The sequence below is a fragment of the Pongo abelii genome, chromosome 9 (assembly GCF_028885655.2).
Source record: "Pongo abelii isolate AG06213 chromosome 9, NHGRI_mPonAbe1-v2.0_pri, whole genome shotgun sequence".
NCBI classification, from domain to species: Eukaryota; Metazoa; Chordata; class Mammalia; order Primates; family Hominidae; genus Pongo; species Pongo abelii.
The window spans coordinates 131,070,145-131,094,028 of record NC_071994.2 but is presented as its reverse complement, the minus strand read 5'-3'; the positions used below and the strand labels follow the sequence as shown (position 1 = coordinate 131,094,028).

At 38.6% G+C, this 23,884-nt stretch overlaps 1 long non-coding RNA gene across 1 annotated transcript; it reads right to left on the bottom strand.

Annotated features, from left to right (window-relative positions):
- Window positions 1-12,889: 12,889 nt before the first annotated feature.
- On the bottom strand, window positions 12,890-20,288 carry LOC129048831 (uncharacterized). The gene is made up of 3 exons (XR_008511514.1): window positions 20,197-20,288; window positions 13,674-14,043; window positions 12,890-13,211 (listed from the first exon to the last, which is right to left on the bottom strand). It is a non-coding gene; the product is annotated as an uncharacterized LOC129048831 (long non-coding RNA).
- Between the last annotated feature and the right edge of the window lie 3,596 nt (window positions 20,289-23,884).

The following is a 23,884-nucleotide window of genomic DNA, read 5'->3' as shown; positions in this document are numbered from 1 at the left end:
ACAAACAAAATTAAGACCCAAATGGATGCCATGACCAAACTAGACTTTTTTGGAGCTCATCTGTGGCAGGTCTCTTCAATCCAAACACATGACCTTTTACAGAGTCAGGATGCTTTTTCCCCTTAGTATTTAACCTAAAAGATAACACTCCCTTAGGTAGTCATTTAGGAATAGATTTTTTTAATGGGGGTTAATTTTTCTTCTCCTGGAACAATCATAGTAAATATGCATATTACCTATGAACAGAAATAGTAGCCTCCTACTTCTCTTGGCAGGTTCAGAAAACAGTTCTTTCCAGAGTCTGTGAAAGGCTGTTGATACTGTCAGTGGTGTTAACCAAAGCTATACCTCAGTTGAGCCTGAGCAGCAGTGTGTCTGTGCTTTCATGTGGCTAAAGCACTAACACAATTACAGTGTCCTTAGCTGACTGACAGTTTTAGTTCCTGGTTTCTTAACAAGAAAAGAGATGGTATTAAACCTGGAAATTGTCTATTTTTACAGGCTTAAGGGAAATCACTCAGGTGAATAAAAACTCAAAGACCTAAGTTGAAGAGCCTCATTAGAAGATGTTTGAATATCATATTGCTTTATTCCAAAGGTTAAACACATTTAACCCAGGAGGGAGAAATCCTGCAGGAGGCAAGTGGAGCATATCTTGCTTCTCAGCTAGCTCTGAGGCTGAGAGCCCAATGCCACCCACCCAGCAAGCAAGCAGACACAGTCTTGGGACCTAGAGAAACACTTTAAAGGCTAGTTTTGTTTGTTTTATTTTTATTAATTGAGACAATTTGGAATTTAGGTCAATTGACAGAGAGTGCACAGGGTCATACTCTTTCAAGGCAGCTTATATCTGGTTGTGTTTGCATGAACCAATGGGTGGGCCTTGAGCAAAGTGTAGCTGAGGATAATCAATTTCTTCATTCTAAATCTTGGCTGCAGCCTCCCCAGCACCCTATGTCCAGTTCTGTATGTTTCGACAGACAGGAGATATGAAGAAGCTGATAGGGTTTAGGGGAGACATTTAAAGATAAATAATGAGGCCAGGCGATGTGGCTCATGCCTGTAATCCCAGCACTTTGGGAGACTGAGACAGGTGGATCACCTGAGGTCAGGAGTTTGAGACCAACCCAGCCAACATAGTGAAACCCTGTCTCTACTAAAAAATAAAAAAGCCGGTGTAGTGGCAGGTGCCTGTAGTCCCAGCTACTCGGGAGGCTAAGGCAGGAGAATTGCTTGAACTTGAGAGGCAGAGGTTGCAGTGAGCTGAGATCGCGCCATTGTACTCCAGCCTGGGCAACAAGAGTGAAACTCTGTCTCAAAATATATAAATTAATAAGTTAATTAAAAATAAATAAAGATGAATAATGAGCAAATAATATAATTGTTTTAAAATAATGGGTGAAATAGTATTGTGTTTAACTATATTAAACAACTTATTTTCTTCTGGAATATGAGGCATATAGCAATATAGCTTCTACTGAATGAGAGGAAATTGGTTTTAAACTACACTGAGGTATAAGAAGTTGCAAAGAAATGTGTCTTAGTCTGCTTTGTGCTGCTATAACAGAATACCTGAGACTGGGTAAGTTATAACAACTGAAACTTATCAGCTCACAGTTTTGGAGGTTGGGAAGTCCAATGACACAGTGCCAGCATCTGGCAAGAGCCTTCTTGCTGTGTCATCACATAGTAGAAGGCAAGAGGGCGAGAGAGGGAAAGCAGGGTCTGAACCTACCCTTTATGACAGCACCAATCCCACCCATGATGGTGGAGCCCTCCTGGCTTAATCACTGCTTAAAGGTGCCACCTCTTTATACTGTTACAATGGCAATTAAATTTCAACGTGAGTTTTGGAGGGGACAAACATTCAAACCATAGCAATGTGTAAAGCCAAAAAAAAAGAAAAAAAAAACAACCAACTACTTGTGTTGAAATGTTGAATGCCTTGCCTTGAAGTGGAAATACAGCTCTACGGGACCGTCCAATGCTCTTTCCATAATGCAGTGATGCAGGAACTCAACAGACAGTGCTATGGGTTGGTTTCACTTTTGACTACTAGCAATTTAGCATGATTCAAACAGTGATTGACTTTTAAGGTACAGAAGAACAAGAGGTTGAAATAGAGGTCTTTCCTTCAAGGTCTAGCATAAATACCACCTCCTCTAAAAGTCTTCCCCTACCTCCTGAGAAGGAATTAATTTCTTTCTCCTCATTACTCCCACTAGATAATTAATTTCTCCCTCCTCATTAATTCCACCTTTTCTATGGTGTTTATCAGAATCTTCTTTATAATATAATTAGCTAGTTCTCTAATAAATACCATATTTCCTCCTGACAGTTGCCGTGTCCTGTTCATTGCTGTGCACTTCACAGTGCCCAGTAGGATGCCTGGCACTAGCAGAAACTCAAAATGTAAACTGGATTTAAATAAACAAAACTATCTGGGTCTCTCAGGGAAATTTAAAGCAACAGATGAAGAAATACTATCCCTGGGGACTTGACTTTCATATTTGGTAAATAAGCTTCATCTACATTTAGGTCAAAATATAAAAACCTCAAGCAGAACACAATTAAATAGCATCAGATTAGAAGGATTCAGAAGAAAGGAGTCAAGACAGATGAGATCTGAAGAAGATTTCCAAAGTGTCTACCATCTGCACAGTATTAAAATTGTTTTACATACAATCTCATTCAATGCTAAAAAAGTAAAATACAAATTTAAGTTGCAAAATACATGTTATTGTTTCCACTTTAAGGATTGGAAAACTGAGGTTTAAATGGCCTATGTAATTTGTCTGAGACCACGTGGCACTATTAAATGATTAACTTGGACTCATAATTAGAGTCCAGGTTATCTTGGCAGCACTTTGGTGACTACTCTGCAGATTTGCCTTGTATAATAAATGTTACATGAAGGAAAGATAAAAGAGTACAGATTATAGGCAAGGTGAGAGTGGCTCTGATATGCTAAGTGCTCATAAAAAAACAACTTGTGCCATGCATGGTGGTGCACAGCTGTAATGCCAGCTCCTCAGGAGGCTGAAGCAGGAGGATTGCTTGAGTCAGGGAGTTTGCTCTAGTGAGCTATGACTGCACCTGTAAAAATCGCCATTGCACTCCAGCCTGGGTGATAGAGCTAGGCCCCATCTATTAAAATAAGATAACTCCTGATCTCAAGCTCTTGCCTCCCACCCAATAAACCAATCAAATGTTGATATTTCCTGGGGTTTCTTTGTTAAGTTGGTTGTGGTTGCTATCTGTCCCACTGTGCTGAGTTGATAACATGTTTCAGAACCACCTTTATCAGGTCTAATAAATGACCCTTTAGCCACCTGAATCTCTGGTTCTGAGAGCTAGCCCCTCTTGATATGATCTGGCCCACACCAGACAAAATCAAGTTTCTTCTCTCACTCCAGGCTTCCTGGACCTGCTGAGGTCTTCAAACTAGAGTTCAAACTAAATGTTTTCCCATTTCAGTCTCAATGGAAGTGGAAAATTTCTCTGGAGAAGAGTCATTATGCATAGACATGAGATTCCATGGCTCATCTGAGCCCAGCTGCTGGGATAAACCTGAGCTAGAAACTTTAATGCAATGTGAACTTTAACGTGACGATTAGCACAGGGATCTTTTCCCTGAGGAAATTAACTTCTGCTCTTCTGTCTAACCATGATTTCAGCACTGGCAGCAGGCAGGAAATGAATGTCACTGTTACAGTCACAGACAGTCAGCTTAGACTTGTACCCACAGGGGTCATTCAATTCAAGATATCTTTGCACTGTTCATGCTTGGAGACCCAAGATTCCCTTCAGGTGCTATGATTACATTAGAAGAGAAATAATCACCAGTGGCCCCCAAACCAAGCCAGACTTCTCAACATCTGGAGAATGCTACCATGGTATATCCCTATGCTGGCATTTTCTCAGTGCTGTTAATAAATAAATGGAACTCCATATATTCCTTCATTTATGTCCCTAAATGGTAGCTGCTTGGGGATGCATAGATGTGTTATTGGCCACCAGGGACTCTCTTCAGTGGTGGAATGTCCTGTATCCAAAATAGGCAAGAGATAAACAGTAGAAAACAACCAATTTGGGAAATTTATAGAAAAAACATTCAAAACCTATCTCTAAATCAATTTGAAAATGTACTCAACTCAAAAAAGAAAAGAAGAAGAATAAAAAAGGAAAAGAAAAGAAAGCCTGGGATATATTATCCTGGCAGAGAAGGAGGCGGGGTAATATTGTGACATTATCCTCAAATCTAAGAAGACAGAGAGCCAGCCATCCTTCACTGAGAAAGACATGGGAAGAAATGTGACTGATTGTAGTAGAAAAACCTCAGGTTAGTTATAAAAAAATCCCTTTCTGTGAAGTGTAGGAGGTCCTGGAACAAATGAGTAAAATATAATTTAAAAACGTTCTCCTAGAGAGCATGAGGAAAGTGTCTTAAAGCAATTCTGCCTAGAAACAGGATCTATAGAATTCTTGATATTCAAATGTGTCCCATAGATCAGCTGATCGGGCATCACATGGTAGCTGGTTAAAATGCAAAATCTTAGGTACTACTCCAGATACACTAAATCAGAATCTGCATTTTTAAAAGACTCATGTGTACATTAAGCATCAGGTCTAGATAAACAACTGAATTTATCTATGGCTTAGACAGCATTAATGGTATACAGTCGTTTTTTGTTTTTAAAGAAAATTAACAGCCTGCAAAGCTAAAGATTTTCTCCTGTTTCCTATTGCCTTTCTGGTTCCCTTAGCTTGCAGTGCTCACAGCTGCCTGTATGCATATTCAGGAGCACCAGTGACCCTGAATTGGATGGCAAGAGTAGGGTGACGACCTTGGCTAAAGTCATCCCTGAATGCCTCAGCATCTCTGTGTCATGATTTTAATTTTTGAAGAAACTTTTTGTCAACTAAGTCATGTATATGCACATACAAACACACGAGCATAAACACACACAAACAGAATGTGTTTTGAAACGAAAAAATAAAATTACAGTCTTGATTTGTGTAATGAAATAATGTTATCCCAATATTGTTTGTTAAATTCTCTAGTCTGGCTTCATCTCTTTTATTTCAAATGATTTAACTGTTGATTAGGTATTGAAAAATCTTGATGTGCATAACATCACTTAAAAATCTTATTTCCAAAATTGTAAGCATTTAATATTTTAGAGCATATTGACTGTGCCTCTGCTTTTTATTCCTGGGCCACGTGTCAACTGTATCCATCAAAGGAGAACTTCCATGTTTCCTCTTTGCATGGTTGAAATGTGACTTGTGAGGGCAGATCTGAGTGATGGGTGCTCCTCAGGCTGCTTTTTGCTCCTCCTTGTTTCCCAAACTTTATCTTTCTGCACTGCTCCTTGTATGTGTTGGGAGAAGCTCACTGCTCCCATGGGGCAGGAGGAGAAAGGCACAAGCACTGTGTCTACTCTGGTAATATATTAGTGGCACTACTCAGGAAATAGCAATAATCAGAGAGTCACAGAATTTTAGAAATTTTAAAGGGATTTGTAGATCACCTGGTTAAACTCTTTAGTTCTACTGATTGGGAGACTAATCAGAGAGGGAGTCAGTATAACCCCAACTTATGTAGCTATTTAGTAACAGAGCTGGGACTAGTGTTCCTAACTAGTTTTCCTAATTTCTGGTCCAATTGCCTTTTTCATGCACACATGCAACAACAAAAAATATATCTTCTAAATTAAATCACACCCTCACAAGATCACACATACCATGGAAGGTCAGGGACCATGTCTGTATTGTTCATTACAATGTTCTTCCTGCATAGGCATAAGAAAGCTCCAAAGGCATATTCATTAAACAAAAGAACACATGAGCAGCTTTTTCATGAATTTTCTGTTCATAGCTTAGCATAGCAAAACAAATTAATATTCAGTCTAGCTGTGTCCTGATCTAATAACCTGTAATATTTCCACTCACATATAACCCTCTCCAGTATTCCTTCAGAACACGAGTAGTGAGTTAGGTTTCCAGAAGTAGTGATGGGCTTATATTTTTTCTTGTCTCAAAGCAACCGCACACTGTGAGATAGCATTAAAGGGACTGGTTGTGTTGGGGAAGAAAATGTATCCTAGATGAAAGGGGGTGGATTACGCATAAGCAGGCAATCAGGGAGAGAGGTGATGGGCATGGTTCTTCTAACTTCATAACTAACACTGAACCAAGTTATTTCTAAAGACACCTTTCTACTTGTTCCTCAAAACACTAAAATACTAGTGAGAAAAGGAAAAAAGTGTGTGTGTACATATATGTGTGTGTATATATATGTTTATGTATAAAAGTATATGTGTGTATAGTGTATGTTTATGTATAAAAGTGTATGTGTATATATATACACACACAAACACAAAACCATGCCCTCTCCATGTATCTATCTATCTATCTATATGGTGGGAAAGAGACAGAGTGAGAACATAAATATGGCTTGATCTTTATTATTTTCTCAAGGATGTGTGGGTCAGGGTAGTCATTCTTTGTTTCTGATTTTGTTTTTTCTCTCAAGACTTCTCAACCTTGATAACATTCACCGCCACCATCCCCAATGTCTCAGTGGTATGTATGAATCGATGGGTAAATAGTGGGAGGGAGGAATAATATTAGAGCCCCCCATTTCACCTATGTGGAAAATGATGAATAGTGTAGCTTCATATATTGATCCAAATGTGTTATAGCTTTCCAGTCATCCTACCTCATTTATTTCTATAATAGATATTGTTCTTTGTCAAGGTCAAAACAAAAGGAAATATTGGACGAACCCATTTTGTCCCACTACCACTGACACAGTTGTAAAACTGTACTGTATTGTGGGATATGGATAATTTAACATGATAATTCATGTAGAATTTTATTTCTGAAATATAGGAAAACAACTAGTTTGGGGAACAATTGATTATCTTCACATTTGTAATTAACACAATTAACAAAGGAAAAGAAAAACAGAAAAAAAAACTTAGTTTTAGTCATTGGATTCACATATTGCTGGAGAGGACTTTTCACCCTGATTTAGATGCAGTTCTGCTCTTCACCTGAAAATATAAATACCAGAGGCCATATACCCAATCATCAACATACTGAAGATTTAGTGTCTTAAAATATTGAAGCATCAGATAATTATCATATATTTTCAATACTTAAATGAAAGCAGTCAAGAAACTTTTCTCACATTTTAATAAACAGCTAAAACGTGTTAATGTTCACTATTTGCCAGGTACTCTGCCATTTAATTTCATAATAACTATTTTATATTGTTACTATTATCATACTTTCCAGATGAGAAAATTAGGGTTTAGAGAAAATTTAGAGTTAGGTCACGCAACTAGTATCCATAGACTTGGGATAAAAATCCTGCTTTAACTGTTGAACCATAGCTCATAATGAACGTGTGCTTTTCAGGAAAAATAAAACTAAATGAGTTCAAGGAGAACCATCAACTTTAAAACCCACACCAACCAATTTTCCAGCCTGATACCTCTCAGAGATAGAATCCAGGGTCATTTTGTCCAACTTGCTCATTTTACAGGTGAGGAAGTTAAGTGATGTAACTAAATGTATGAAGCTAGTTAGTAAAACTGGAACTGGAATCCACATTTCGGAATCCTCCCACATTAGCAATCTCTCTGCTATACCACTCTGTTTCTCCACAAAGCAGAGATAAATTTAAATTCAATGTAGAATTATAGTTATGAGTAACAATTTTGAGTCAGATGTTCAGCCTCCCCAAATTTTCCAACTTAAATTGATAGCCAAACAGCCAGAACCTAGACTTAGAATTAAGCCATCTTGTCTGGAATCACGATTTTCTTGGGTCATCATTGAAACTAGGTCCTCTGCATCATCACTGTCATCAGGACATCCATCACCACACTGAACATCGATGAAACGGACCCAGCTGTCCACTGTTCAATACTCCCTTCCAATGCACCTTATGGAACTTCAACTTACAGTTTTCCATTGGCAAACATTTTTAATATCCTCAATCTTTCCTTAAATGTTCTTTTCCTCTGTTGTCCTAAATGAAAATTTTACTACCTCTCAAATGACACAAACCACTGGACCTGATGATCAGAGTGGGTCCTTGTCTTGCTCATTTCCACTTCCAAACAATTCTTTCACAGTTTTCCATCCATTGTTCTATCTCCTCTGGAGTTTGTGCCATCAGGCTATGCCACTCCCCACCCCACATCGTGTTTGTCATCACCAACTGCCCATCATTTCTTCCCTTCATGGAAGTTTTTATGTCTTGGCATACTATCTTCATCCCCACCTTTATTCTTGTCATCATTGTTGGTGACTTCAACATCCACATGGGTTATCCCTCCTTCCTTGTCTTTCAGTTCCTTTGCTTACTCACTTCCACAGTTTTATTCCTCCTCTCCCCTCAGCCAGCCACTTGCCTTGGTCATATTCCTAATTTTACCATTATATCAGTTAGGAACTAGAACCCAAGTGATCTGGAATTATCCTCTTAATTCATTTATTTTTTGAAATTCTATTTTCTGTTAGCCCACACTAGATTCTAATTTTCTTCAAAACAGGGACCTTATCTATTTAGTTTGTCATTTTATCTTCAGAATCTAGAGTAGTACATGGCATAAAGTGGGCACTCAATAAGTATCTGTTAAGTAAACAAGGGATGGTAACAGACTGAATCCTATACATAGGAACGCTAATAAATCCTCCCAACCCCTGAAGAACTCACAATTTGCTAGAGACTTACAACTTAGCTATAGAAGTGAGAGGGGAAAAAAAGGCCTTATAACATAAAATGCGAAATCATAAGAACGGTAGGAGTAATAGGTGTTTATTCATTTACTGTTTCATTTATTTATTTATCCATTCATATATCCATTTAGCCAACACATTTTTACCAGGCACTTTTTATGTACTCAGCTCTCTTGACCAAAGAGTTTCAAAGATGAATGAGACATTATTTCTGCCTTCAATTACATTACTTTGTTGGGAGAAGACGACATGGGAGAGTCTCCCTTAAAACGGGGAGAAGTAACTACAGCTGACCATGTAAGCAAGCACGCCCTGCTCACTCTCAATCAACTCCCTCCCCATATACACAGCCTCCAACAAGAGAGAACTTATACATATAGACATACAAGCTATTGTGTTCTTTCTTCTCAGAGTATCTTTTTAGGTGATAGAGGCAGAGGTGTCATGTCAGAAACATCAAAAAGGCAATGGAGGGACACCTTGTCTCTTAAAATAAATAAAGAAATAATAGAAGAAAAAGAAACATCAAACTCTTTTTACATTTGCATTGGTATACAGAAACAAGAAAAGATGAAATCTAGGAAAAATGACTGACATAGTTGCTTGAAGAGCATGTATTTTCATCTCTTCCAGGTGTGTTTTCTGAGGCTTCTATCATAAGACTGCCGACTATTTCAAAATTAAAAAAGGAAAACAAACATATGCATTGTATGTCTTTTGCAGCTTTGTATAAACTTACTTGAGGACTGAGCTTACAACAGGAAAAATGGTGCTGACTGAAAATAGAAGTGGAAAGTAAAGAGGAAGAATGGCTGTTGTAAGTTAGGGTAAATTTTGCTGCAAATCAAATGGGTCCAAATTGGCAGGTGTTAAAGGACAGTCCCTAGTCCAGACGTGGGGTAGATACAGTGATTCTGCATAAGGCTGGCAGCTCACAAAGCCAGGCTGTTTGCATCTCTCAGCTCTGCCTTCCCCAGGCATGGCTTTGTCTGCTGGCTCCTGTTACTATGGCTGCATCAGGCCCAGCCATGACATTTGAACCCCAAAGCACCCATGCTGAAGGGAAAGAGTGGCCTTTTCTTTTCTGAAGTTAAAAAAAATTATCTAAAACTTTTCAGAAGACATTCTGTCAAATCCCTGTGACAGGAATTACATCACATTTCCATTCTTGAAGTCATACTCATGGCTAAGAAATGGACTAATACATTGGTTTCTTGGGTAAGTCAGGCCCAGTCTGGCAGCCATGGCCAAGGTCAACTTCTGCTGTGAACACGGTTGCATGGACCCTGGAAGTCATGATTCTTTTAAGGAAGGAGAGGGGAGTGAATGCCAGGTAGTCAGGGCCAGCTACATAATGCGCAGAGCCAGTGCAAACCGAAAATGTGGTCTTCCCTTCCCATGACAGAGGGCAACCACCAAGGGAATGTCACTTTGCCTTGGGCTCAGGGTAAATGAGAGACACTTGCCCCACCCGCACTCCCCAACAAGTCATCAAATGCACCATGGCACTGCCAGTCCAGGGCAAGGATGGCCACCACCTTGCTTTACCCAAAAAGGCTACAGGGTGTAGATACAAATCCGATCCTGCCAAACCTGCTTCAAGGCCCTGCTAGGGGAAGAGGGAAGGCTGACAGAGGGCTTCGCCCTACACCTAGCTTGGACACCAGAGGATGGCAAAGGCCATCAAGCTAGGGCAGGGAATGAGAGCCAAGGCGAGCAGTTACTGGAGCCAAATAAAAGGTAACAGAAAACAACCCAGCCACCCAGCCCAGGATGCCAAGAGGCAGCTGGAGGTGGAAGCTCTCAGCCCCAGCATGCCCTCCATGAAACCCTGAGTTCGCAGAGCATTAAACCTGAGTGTGAGGCCTTACTGAGCAGGGCCCTGTGTGTCTGTGCTGGCCGCATTCACTTGAAGCTGGCCTTAGATGGCAAGCAACAGTGTTAGAGAACAGGGGTTCGGGAAAACAAAGAAGGGAGGCTTTGAGAATAGCCTGAAAACTAAGGGACCCAGGAAGCTGGTGCATAATATTTAGAGCTATCGTCACTACTGACAAAAGATTGAGAGGGAAGAAGAGCTTTTTAAGTTATAGGGAGGTAACAGCCAATCCCATTTGTGTGAGGCGGCAGAATAGCCACAGTGTTCTGGAAATTCACTGCAGACTTCTCTGGCTCTGCATTTCCTCCCTGCTGCGACCTGATCCCATTCAAGGTTTTAAAAAGAATGCTCTTGAGCCAAAATGAGGGGGGCGGTGGGGGGGGAAGGAACAACTGCCAACTCATAAGGAGAGAGATGATTCCTTATTAAAGGGGAATTATTAATACACTCTCCATATCCTGCCAAATCTTAAAAAAGTGGTCAATGCTATTTAGTATCAGTCACACCAGCATATAGTAATTCCTCCGGTGCAGGCTTGGCCCAGCACATCTGCATGAGAGAGATTAGTCACATCCCACCGAGAGGGGTGATTTTCAAAGCTTTAGTTTTAACCTGGTGGGCATGAAAATGCCCTAAAATGTCTCCCCTGAGATCTTAATGATGTGCCTTTACACACTTTCTACATTAAAAAATGCTTGAAAGTGCAAGCCCTTCCCATTTAATATTTATAGGCCACATTATTAAAAGGGGAAGATCAGCTCTTCTCAATGGGAGTTGCCTATAGAGAGATTCATGTCCTGGGAGGTCTCTGTCCCAGCCTGGCTTGCAGAAGAAGATTCTAACACCATTCTCAAACCTTCTGTGTAAGACTTGACATCTGACTGAAGATGGCTGAGAAATAAAGTGTTTTGCTTAAAATATGCTAAGTAAAAAGAGAGACTTAGCAAAATTGAATGTTAGAAGGAAATATATCAGTATTTTAGCTGTGTGTAGTGGAGCCATAGGTGATTATTTTTTCTTTGTTTTGTCTATTGTTCCCAAGTTTCTATAAGAAGAGTAAATTATTTTTAATAGGAGAGCTGTATGCAGACATATGCATACATACACATATATACATATAACACATATATGCACATACATACATGTACTCAGATATTTACACAGAGATATATTTATATATTGCATACCTATAAAAAAACACATACACAAATTTTGTGAAATAAACCAAAGCATTTTTATTTATTTGCAAAAAGGATAGCTTAAGATAGTCAAGACCTATGAAACATCATGGAATTTAGGACTGGATGTGTTCCCCCCCACTGCCCAGCATTTATCAAAATTCTTTACATATCAAACAACATCATTTACAGCAAGAAGGAAGGATGAGATGAGGTAGGGAAAGAGGGAGGAAGGGAGAGGAGAAGGAAGGCAGGCTATCTCATAATGTTTGGCGGTGGATTAGAAAAATAGAAAGTTTAGAAAATGTCATAACTCTCAAGCAGTTGTCGGTTTTTAAAAATGTCTACCCTTCCTCAGGCTTCACCACTATGGCAGTGATTGTGGCATGAACACTGTAAGCAAGCTTTAAGAAGTTAGAAATGAGGCAGCTGGCCAGACATACACACAAGAACTGATACTTGAACATAAACAGAAAGCAAGACGAAGCAAAATATACAAACAAGAGATTCCACTATTCTATTCTCAGAATACATATTTACCTAGACTCTAATCTTACTCAATAGAGAAATTTCTATCAGGTTGTTTAGGCAAGTAACTGCTTCCTTGTGGAGAGAGGGGCCATAGGGAGTGGCACAACAGAGCAACCGAACAGTTTCACACAAAGGAAGAGTCAAGATTAGGACTTCAGAGGCCCCAGGAAGAATCTCTAGCCTTGCAGTTCTTATCTGGACACATTTATCTCTTTCATGTCTCCTATCCCACCATTAGATAAGGCTCCTGCTAGGAGAAGTTACAGCATAACTTATAATCACAGGACTGATGAAGCCTTTCCTTCTCTCAGATTTTCTCAGAAGGCTGAGCAAGAGCTCTGGAAACCTGAGGGAGAAGTTGGGTTGAAGGAGGGGGAGGGAGGGAGGGAAGGAAAAAGGGGGGAGGGAAGGAAGAAAGGGCCTGGGGATTTCAGAGACTGCCTGGCTTTTAGTAAAATAAAAAGGGGGCTGGAGTTCTCTGACAACTTTAGGAAAACCATCAGTAGCAGGTCAATGGCCCTTCCCTTTACAGAGATTTTCAGAAAGTCATGTCAAATAGTTTATTCTGTGTGTATGTCTAAGAAGGAGGTTTGGGGGGCAGAAGGAAGATGCTTTTAAAATAAATGGATACCCGCCAACTGGGATTTTAAAGTCCCAAGCAGTGACAGAGGGAGATGTTGGGCATTGCCCCCAGAGGAATCATCTCCTCTCCAACCTTCCCCTGTAGGGCTTCACACTGGGAAAGCCACCTGCCAGCCACCTCTTCTGCCTCTTCAACCTTGTAGATAAGATGGGGAGATGGTTCTGAAGAAGGAATGGTAAGATCTTCCTTAAAGCATTCAGGAAATTGGATTTTCACACTTGCTAAACTGGGGGAAAGGGAGAAGGAGAACAAATTACTTTCAGCTGCTTTACTTCCTCAGCTCACACCAACTGTTAGAACTAAGGTTGTGCATGTTGGGTCATTTACAGAAGGCACAAGTAATCAGTTCACATTCCAGAATGGCTGATTTGATCGCCCTGACATCTGAATAAGTACTTATGCTGTTCTCAGTTGAAAAGTTTCCCTGAGATCGTTGAGGAATCTGCCCAACCCATTGGGCTCACTTGCCCATCCCAGCCCAATATTTATGAAGATCTTTTTTTTAAAAAAAGAATACAGAGACAGAATCCCACTATGTTGCCCAGGCTGGTCTCAAATTCCTAGACTCAAGAGATTCTCCTGCCTCAGCCTCCCAAATTGCTGGCATTACAGGGATGAGCCACTGCTCCGGGCTCTAGCCCAGTATTTCTGAAACCAAGGAGAATACAGAGCGAAGTGTTTCTTTTACCTGTTCTCAATATTCTTTTATTATCATCTAATGGTCCTTTGTTTTCTGTCCTCCAAATAGTGCAGAGCAAAGTGTTGACAAATTTCTGGAGACTGTCATTCTGTGGAAGAAGTACAGCCTGGAACCTTCCTGCCTTAACTTTCTCCTCCATGCTGTCCGGATCTCAGCGCTGCAGCCATTTGATCATAGCTCTTAACCGACGAAATGAGTCTGAGCAAATGCTTAGAACAAACAGCTGGATCTTGGAATAACTGGTTTGAAGCTACAAATACACATCAAGGGTGCCCTTTGTTATTTGCTAATGAAGCTAAGGCCTGAACTTCCTGGAGAATCAGTTCAATGTGAACACAAGGATTAGACAGCCCTGGCTCTAGTCAAAGAGAAGAAAAAGAATATGAAAGCAATATCATATCTGTAACACATCCACAGTTGTTCTTAATCTGGACTGAGCATTTTTATAGCCTGAAGATCTTTTAAAATATAACCATGTCCTTAGGCAATTTTATTTACTCTATCTGGGTTGGTGCCAGAGACTCTAAAGAGCAACCAGGTTGAGAACCTCTGCTAGTGACTAGATAAGTAATGAGGAAACCTCAGTGGAAAATACAGAATGAGGATTGTATACATTTTATGATGTATAAACTCCTACAGTTGAGCTGTTAAAGTGTTCTTCTTACAAGTCAGTTCTGAATTATCCATGCAAATGAAAGGGCCAGTGAACCAGAAAATATGTGAGCTGATAAAACAAACTGACAATAAAATTTAAATTTGACTTTTCTGGTCAAATTCAGGATTCAGAAAACGAATGAACGCTTAGTATAAACAAGACACTGCGCTAGGAGCTGAGGGATACACATGAATAACAACACATCGTTGCTATTTTAAAGAAAGTCAAGTTCACTCATTCATGCATGCACTAAGAATTGAGTTCTGTTCTGGGCATAAATTTAGAAGCAGTAAAGACAACAGACACATTTCCTGCCCTCTTGAAGTTTGTATTCTATCAGAATAATAATAAAAAAATGTTATACTGGCTCATACTTATGGTCACCCATTCTTAGAAAAGTGGTACTAAGGGACACTGAGGTGTAATGTCTGCATAACTTCTTTATTTCTCAGGCTTAGGAATAGTGGCATAGACATGGGTCGATAGGTGCAGCAAACCACCCTGGCACACGTTTACCTATGTAACAAGCCTGCACATCCTGCACTTATACCCCAGAACTAAAAATAACAATTTAAATATTAAAAAACAAAGAAATAGTGTCACAAAGAGGTGAAAGGACTAAGAATACTAACAGTGGGGCCAGATCTAGAGTCTAGAGTACAGCCCAGACTTAAATCTCATTCTCTATTCAGTGCTGCCTACTTCTGTTCCCTGTATTTTCCAAATGAATTTTGGTACACCGTGTAGGTAGCTGTAATTAGTTGCCCTTCCTAATTCCAACTCTAAGAAATTGACATGGTTACCATGTAAACAGCCTTGCCTTTTGTCCATAAAGAATCACACATCCTTCCAGTATGTATCATATATAATGGGGGACAATAAAATAGTATTTCTCAATCTTGGCTGCAAATTGAGGTCGCCTGGAGAGTGGTAAAAAGGAAACATACATACATACAAATATATATGCATACATACATACAAACAGACAGACATGCTTTGAACACACCCCAAAAGAGTCTGATTTAATTGTGGTTTAAGCATCAAGATTTTTAAAAGCTCCTAAAGTGATCCTAATACATAGCCAAGATTGAGGACAAATGTAGTAAAGATAGCGTCTAAAAATGTCTTGGTTTGATTATTAACAACTTGAATAACCTTGGACAAATTATTTAATAGCTGTATGTCTCAGTTTTCTTATCTTTAAAATGTGGATTAAAAAGCATTTACAGAGATAATGAAGAATGAGGCAATGTATATGAAAGTAATAAAAACTGTGCTTGATATATATACTTTAAAAAGTGTTATATACAGGTTTATCATTTTCAGCGAAATTAGTTTTATAATTATGTGCCCATCAAGAAAGGCAATGCTTTTGTATTTGTCGCAAATTTCAAACTGCTATAGGTAACCTTCCTGGAACCTCTCCCAGTTGCCTTCCCCACCCCTCACCCCACACAAATACACATGAAAAAATCCCATACTACAGCCATGAATACACACAGTACTCTAGTATCCTAGACCATGTAACGTTTTCCATAACATTAATTTTTTTTAACAGATGTGACTAAGTGTCTTAACTATAGGGATGGCAGTAGTAACAGAAACATCCTGATTGGCTAGATATTTAAGACTTTCAGAACTAAGGTGTTTAGATATTATGACAGTCATTTTCCCATCATCTCCCCATCTGACAAGAACAAAGCCACCTACAAGCTACCCAGGTTTGGGATAAATAAACAGAAAAGCGGATAATACACTTCAATTCCTTTTCCCTAAAATTCACTTGCCACTGGTGCATGCAAAGACACACACAGTCTCCACCCTAGATACTAAAGTGACTTGGTACACTTATTTTAACTTACTGCATATGTGAGGTCTGCTATATTTCCTCATCTCCTGATCTGGCACTGTTCTTTCAGTGCTTCCTAATTATGACCTGCTGTGTTCCATTTTCCTGGGATTTCACCACTTAATTATTTGTATTTTTTAACTGATTGAATAATGTTTGTAAGTTTCACTTAATCCTAAATAATAATAATGATAATAAGGCTGATGGTTGCTAGAGGGTATGGTGAGAAACAAGGATCCTTTTCTAGAACTGTAGACTGCCTAAATGACTAGCATGCTTCATTGACTAATTTTCTAATTTTCTTTTCTTTTCTTTTTTTTTTTTTTTTTTTTGAGACAGATTCTCACTCTGTCACCCAGGCTGGAATGCAGAGACATGATCATGGTTCACTGCAGCCTCAACTTTTCAGGCTCAAGCAATCTTCCCCCCTCAGCCTCCCAAGTAGCTGGGGCCTCAGATGCACACCACCATGTCTGGCTAATTTTTTATTTTCTGTAGAGACAGGGACTTGCTACTTGCTTTGTTGCCCAAGCTGGTCTCAAACTCCTGGGCTCAAGCAGTCCTCCACCTTGGCCTTCCAAAGTGCTGGGATTACAGGCATGAACCACTATGCCCAGCATCGACTAATTTTCTAGGCCCAATATTTTTTACTCTTTTGGTCAGTTTTCTTTTCTATTCATTGGTATTTCACAGGAAAGCTCATCTTTCATTCTTTTATGTTTGTCACCTGATTAGATCATGAGCATGGCAAGAGGAGACAGCATCATCCATAAAAAAATGGTGCACAGAGGGCCCTTCTTCCAGTCCCAGCTCTGCCATATTCATGAACTGTGCAAATCTGGATGGGCCATTTTACCTATCTGGAGCTCACCTGCAAAATAAATAGCTTGGAATAGATGACTTTTGAGTTTATTTCTAACAACCTCGAGTTCCTGAGAAGCCAACTTGTCAATTAACCAATACTTCAGAAGAACTAATATTTCAAGACCTTCTCCTCAGAGGTGAGAGAAATGCAATGAAGAAGTTGAGACGGTCCCTCTCCCCAAGATGTTTATGATCTATGTGGAGAAGTAGATTTATGCATGAAAAGTGCATTGTCTGAGTCTGATTCTTCTTCAGCGGCTGAAGCTACTACTGTCCATCCCTCCCACTGATTACAACCAAAAGCTCTAGATAAAATATAACATACAAGTACCTGGACCTTCGTATGTGTAAAAAAAAAAAAAATACAGGTGGATTTTGGAGTGAAGTCAAAACTCAACAACAACGAAGGAGTGAGTTTTTTTCCATTATGTTTTGTTTTCTGACAATTTTACTCCAAGGGTGTGGACTCCAATTATGAATAAAGTGGTATCAGTGTAGTTCAGTAAAACATCAATAGAAACCCTATCTTTCTGGCCAGAGAAAACATGGAATAAAAAAGAAAGAAAAGTCCTAGAGACTGAAGAGTACAGGAGAATCATAGAGCAGAGAAAGATGGAGAAAAATAACACCTTGATTCTGTGCACAAATCCACACAAGTTGTAGCTGACATAGCAAAAATGTGGAGACCTGAACTGAGATTTGAACCACTGAACACAGGTGCTGAAACAGATCTTACAGCTGAACCTAAATGAATTGACCGCCTGCTGAAATAAACAACTAGAACGAAAATAGTAGGGAGTAGCAAACTACAGCATGCAGGGTCATTTGGCCCACTATCCTTTTTTTGTAAATACAATTTTTGTGGAACACAATCGTGTCCATTCATTTATGTATTGTTAATGCATGCCTTTACAGCAGTGAAGCTGAGAAGTTACACAGAGACTGCATGGGCCACAAACCTAAAATATTTACTAACTGGCCCTGTGCAAATACATCCGCCAACCTTTGCTCTAGCAGATTATAACAGGACCCAGAGTTTGTATCACACAATATTCATAATGTCAAAAACAAAATATTTCTTGGTGTACAAAGAAACAGGAAAATGTGACCAATTCTCAACAGAAAATAAAATCAACAGATGCCCTAAGTGCTAGAAGTCTTAGAGACTTTAATGCAATTTTTCGACTATGCTTTATGAAGTGAAAGGAAACTTTTTAAAAAAAAAATCAATGAAAAGATACAAGTTTTCAACCCAGAAATAGAAACTACAGATGGAAGAAAATGGAAATGTAAATTTTAGAAATAGAAAATTATAAGATCTAAAATTTTAAAAATTACTACATTAGTTCAGGAAAATAATGGAAATTACAAAGGGACTTTTGAACTTCAAGTTGTTGAACTTGATGATATATCAATAGAAATTAACCAATCAAAATAATATAGATAAAGGAGATTGAAATGAAATTAACATAGACTCAGAGACCTATGGCAATAGGTCTCATAAACAATAGCAAAAGGTCTGGTGTCCATCTTACTGGAGTCCCAAAAGAAGAAGGAAAAGAAATTAGTGTATTAAAAAATAAAAAAAAAATGGCTAAAAATTTCCCAAATTTGGTAAAAGACACAAATTTATGAATTCAAGAAGCTATGCAAAACCCTAAATATGATACATGAAGAATGAGAAAAAGAAAAGAAACAAACAAAAAACCAGACACATTATAATCACATTGCTAGAAATCAAAGATTAACAAAAATTCATAAAAACCCAGAGGTAAACAACAAATAACAGATAAAGAAGCAATGATTCGAATTGCTGCAGATCTCTCTCACTAGAAGTCTTGAAGGCCAGAGGCAGTTCTGAAAGAAAAGAACTGTCAGGCTCAAATACTAGATCCAGTAAAGAAACTCTTCATGAATGAAGGTAACATAATGGCATTTTCAGATAAAATACAAATTAGAATAATTTATTGTCAGCAAACTTCTTTTAAAAGAAATGCATATAATCCCAGCACTTTGGGAGGCTGAGGCGGGCAGATCACGAGTTCAGGAGATCGAGACCATCCTAGCTAACACAGTGAAACCCCATCTCTACTAAAAAATACAAAAAATTAGCCAGACGTGGTGGCAGCTGCCTGTAGTCCCAGCTACTCCGGAGTCCGAGGCAGGATAATGACGTGAACCCGGGAGGTGGAGCTTGCAGTGAGCCGATAGCCACCACTGTACTCCAGCCTGGGCGACAGAGTGAGACTCTGTCTCAAAAAAAAAAAAAAGAAATGCGAAAAGAAGTTCTTAATGCAAAAGGAAAATGACAGGAAAAAAAACTAAGGCTTCGGGAATAAATGAAAGGCATCAGAGATAATAAATGCCTCGCAAATTTAATAAATTACTTCTTTCCTCTGAAGTCCTTTAAAATACATAATACTGCTAAAATTAAAAATTATAACATTGTCTGATAGTTCAATGTATACAGATGTAATAATATGACAACTACACAAAAGGAGAAGGGCAGGAAGGCCTTTATTTTTAACATTTCTAAGCTTTATTTGAAGGATAAAACATTATGAATAAATTGTGAAGATTTGAGTGTCTCTAGTGCAAATACAGATAGATAGAAGATGGATAAATGGATAGACAGCTAAGTAGGTAGGTAGAGATAGATGATAGATGGCTAGATAGATAGACAGATAGATAGAGTTCATAACACAAAAGATGAATTAAAATGTAATACTACAAATTGTTCAAACAAAAAAGTTAAGAAAGAGAAACAGAAGTAAAACAGAAAAAGAAAAACTGAAAAAGCAGAGAAAAAATTCATAACTAAGCAGTAGAATCAAATCCAACCATTGTCAATAATTATGTTAAATGAAAGTATACACCAATAAAAATATATAGATTTTCGGATTTCATTTGTAAAAAACAGATTCAACTATATAATGTCTACAAAAATCTTACGTTAAATGTAATGATAGACAGGTGTGTTAGTATATAATGTGTACAAAAATTTTATGTTAAATGTAATGATAGAGACATGTGCCTTAGTCCATTCGGGCTGCTATCACAAAGCACCTTAGACTGGGTAAATTATGAACAATAGAAATGTGTCTCTCACAATTCTGCAGATTGGTAAATCCAAGAAAATGCACCTGTAGATTTGGTATCTGGTGAGGGAATACTTTCTGCTTTCTGATAATGTCTTCTTGCTGTGTCCTCACAGGGTGGAAGCTGTAAGTGTGCTCCCTTGGGCCTGTTTTCAAGGGCACTATTCACATTCAGGAAGGCTCACCATTGTGACCTAATCACCTCTCAAAGGGCTCTCCTCGTAATACCATCAGATTAGTGATTAGCTTTCAACATATGAATTTGGGCAGGGGTTGGGGAGGGCACAAACATTCAGATCCTAGCAGCAGGTTAAACAAGTTTTAAATATCCAATTTGTTAAAGACGAATGAGAATTTCAATTCAAGAGGAATGAGACTGTATTTTGAATTGATTGAGAATAAAAAATTCAACATAAAAAATTTTTGGAAAGCTGCTAAAGCAATACTCAGAGGTAAATTTATAGCATTAAATGCTAAGATTAGAAATGAAGAAAGGTCACAAATAATCTAAGTTTCCATTTTACAAAACTAGAATAAGATCCAAACCAGATCACGCAGAAATATTAGGTTGGTGCAAAAGTAATTGCAGTTTTGCACCAACCTAATAAATAAATAAAAAGGGAAAACAGAAAAGAAATGAATACAATTTAAAACAGAAAAACAATAAAAGAATATCCGTGAAAGCTGAAGTTGTATTTTGGGAAGATAAATAAAATTAGTAAACTTCTAGACAGGCCAAAACAAAAGGGAAGTGGCACATATTACCCACATTGCCACATTGGAACAAAAGAGAAGATATCATTCATATACAGTAATATGATTATGATAGGATACTATAAACCATATCATACCCCAAAATTAGACAACGGAGAGAAAATGTACTAGTTCCTCAAAATTTACATGCAATTGTTGTGGCTTTCCTACTTTTGCTGGAGCAGGAGGGAGTGACACCCAGCGGCTTCTTCACTCCCGTAGTTGGGCTAGAGGGAGGAAGTGCTACAGCTCTGTACCTGCCACCCACACTTGGCAAGCTGGAGAGCTACAGGTCCTGTGCTCCCACAGAATAGCAAGTTCCAGGTTCTTGTTCCACGACCAAGAAGAATAAGGCACGTGGACAACAGAGAGTGAGCAAGGCAGAGTAGGATTTATTAAAACAACAGAAAAGGCTCTCAGCAGAGGGAGGGCCCGAAAGAGGGTTGCTGGCTGCGGGGCTAAGTTCGGGGTTTTTATGGATTGGGAAGGAGGAGAAGTGTGTTGACTGGTCTGCGGGCCGTTTTGGAAAGAGCACCATTCAGAAAGAGGCACAATAGTGTAAACAACCAATTCGAGGCAGAAGTGAAGGCTTGGCCCACAACCGACTGGCGGCTGGAATGACGTTTGACTCTATACAAATGAAAAGTCGGCCAGTGACCAATCACAGAAAGATAGGTATATGTAAAATAGGTGAAAGGTAAGGACCAATAGGGAGGAAGCGCACCAAATGAGAGTGGGAGTCCTCACTCTGGTCTGTGGATTCTATCCAGAACTGGCAGCTCAGTTTTCACGCCTTAGACAGTCCTTGGCTTTAAGGTCAAGTTTCACCAGGGACTGTCCCTACCTACCCAGGAATTTGCCTGCCTCCTACTGCTATCAATATCGAGATTAAGAAGAACAAGTAAACCACCTGAATCTATTAAACAAATTAAATGTGTTAAATAAATTGAAGTTGTACTTAATGATCTTTCTTAAAGAGAATATTATAGATCCATATGGTTTCAGGGACAAATTTTATTAAGGAAGAAATAATACCAATATACACAATATCTAAAAAGTAGAAGAGGAGAAAACACTTTCCCACTCATCTTTAGAAGTCAGGACACCCCTGATAAGAAAATCTAACAAAAACAGCACGGGAGAAAAAGAGCTACAGATCACTCTATCCCTCATGTACTTAGATTTAAATTTCTCAACTAAATATTAGCAAGTCACAGTAATTAAGATACTGCAATATTGACAGAGACCATTCCTATAGCTCAACCGAACAGTCAGTGCAGAAATAGACTCACACAAATCCTACCAAATGATTTTTGGCAAAGGTACAAAACCAATTCAATGGAGAAACTAGTCTGGTTAATAAATGGTGTCAGTACAATTGAACTCCTCAGGTCAAAACACAAACAAACCAAATAAAATCTTCAAGCTAAACTTTATGTGTTATACATGAAATAACTCAAAAGGAATCATAGATCTGAATTTATTTAAAACTATCAAACTTTAAATAGAAAACATGAGAAAATAACTGTGTTATCCAGGGTTAGGCAAAAAGTTCTTAGACCTGACACTTAAATATATTTTGTTTGATAGGAGAACAGTTACCCTAGCTCTCTTTTAGTTACTATTTGCATGGAATATCTTCTTTTCATCCATTCGCTTTCAACTATTTGTGTCTTTGGAGGTAAAGAATGTATACCTCCATCTGCATAATGAGATTATAAAAGATACTTTAAAAGTTATCTTCCTACTCTTTTTGCATCTTTCAAATGTTCTCTGATAAACCTATACTACTTTTATGATCATAGACTATTAGCGCAAATTCAAACAAGAAAACTACTGTAGGAGTATACAGGAGGAAGTGTTAATTCTAACAAATAAAAAAGCAAGTGAGAAATGAAAATAATTTCTTAAGGGCCAGTGAGGCTTTTTGCAATTTGTATGAGGATAGCCAAGTAAATTCTAGAAATTCGAAAGATTAGAGGATAATATGAGATTGCTAAAAACAGAAAATATTCATGGAGGAGTTTAAATATCATCTGAGACTCATCATTTAAAAAATCGAAGAAATTCCAAGTGTAGGAAAACGCAGGAGCAAATATACAGAATTTGCAAATTCGAAGGTACATTTGGAAAATATGTGCCAACTTGTATGGTTTGTTTGTAAGATTACATTTTTTTATTTTAAAATATCTCTTTCCTTACATGTATAAGTGCAGTGGGATGATGTCTCTGGAGCAGTCTCCACTAACTCCCTGAATCACCGACTCCTTTACTATTTTATAATAGGTAGCTTAGAGAGCTGTTGTCCTTTCATAACATATTTCTCTTTCTGTTTACTTTAGGCTTCATATAAAATTAAAATATGCATCCACTGGCTGGGGATATGTAGTTAATATATAGTTAGTTATCTTCAGAAGGCCATGCCTGCCTGACATACTTGAGGCTGGAGAAGGATCAGAGGATCAGGGACAGTTTTAGTAGCATGCACTAAGCTGAATTCCTTTTTTATCCTCTCAGCAGCTTTATTTGCAGCTAGGAACCCTAGAAGGCACATCTGAGTACTGACGCAAAGTCACAGCTGATGCTGGTACCTTCAGAGGTCCTTACACTGGGGAGACGCAGCTTCAGTCAAACTGCATAATATTTAGCTGAATACCTTTTTCTCCTCTATCATTTATTTTCTCCATTCCTAACACTTGTGCCTGTAGTTAATTTTGCATAAATTCCTGCACCATGTGCCATTTTCTTCCTCCCGTCTACCTGGCGTGTGCCTTTTTCCTCAGGGAACAGCATCCTTCGTTAACCAACGTATTAGCATAAAACTCTAATAAAATAATGCATTTTTATCCTGGCCTTTGAATTTCATCATTGGCAAGACTGCTTAGAGGCATGAAAGAAATCCAGAGGTGGATTACTCTTAGGAAAGCCCCAGAAGATCCAGATTAATTCCAAAGTGACCTTTTTTTTCCCCTTCAATTCT